We start from the raw sequence: 207 nt of genomic DNA, 5'->3' as shown, positions 1-207 counted from the left end.
TTTCTCAAGCCATTCAACCCCAAGGCAAGGCCCTGAGGTACGTTCCCGTCCAGCGGGACCCAACGAAGGCTAATATGGTATAGGGCATTTTCGACCATGGGAGTAGTGATGATACGGGAGCTGTCGCAAGACTGGGAGGCCGTGTTTAGGGAATAGCGAAAGGGCTTTGGAGCTTGGAAGTGGAGGGTTAGCTATGGCGGGGGGGGG

The sequence above is a fragment of the Tuber melanosporum genome (genome assembly GCF_000151645.1).
Source record: "Tuber melanosporum whole genome shotgun sequence assembly, scaffold_199, strain Mel28".
In the NCBI taxonomy this organism is placed as follows: Eukaryota; Fungi; Ascomycota; class Pezizomycetes; order Pezizales; family Tuberaceae; genus Tuber; species Tuber melanosporum.
The sequence above is the reverse complement of the archived record's forward strand: the minus strand, read 5'-3'. Positions refer to the sequence as shown.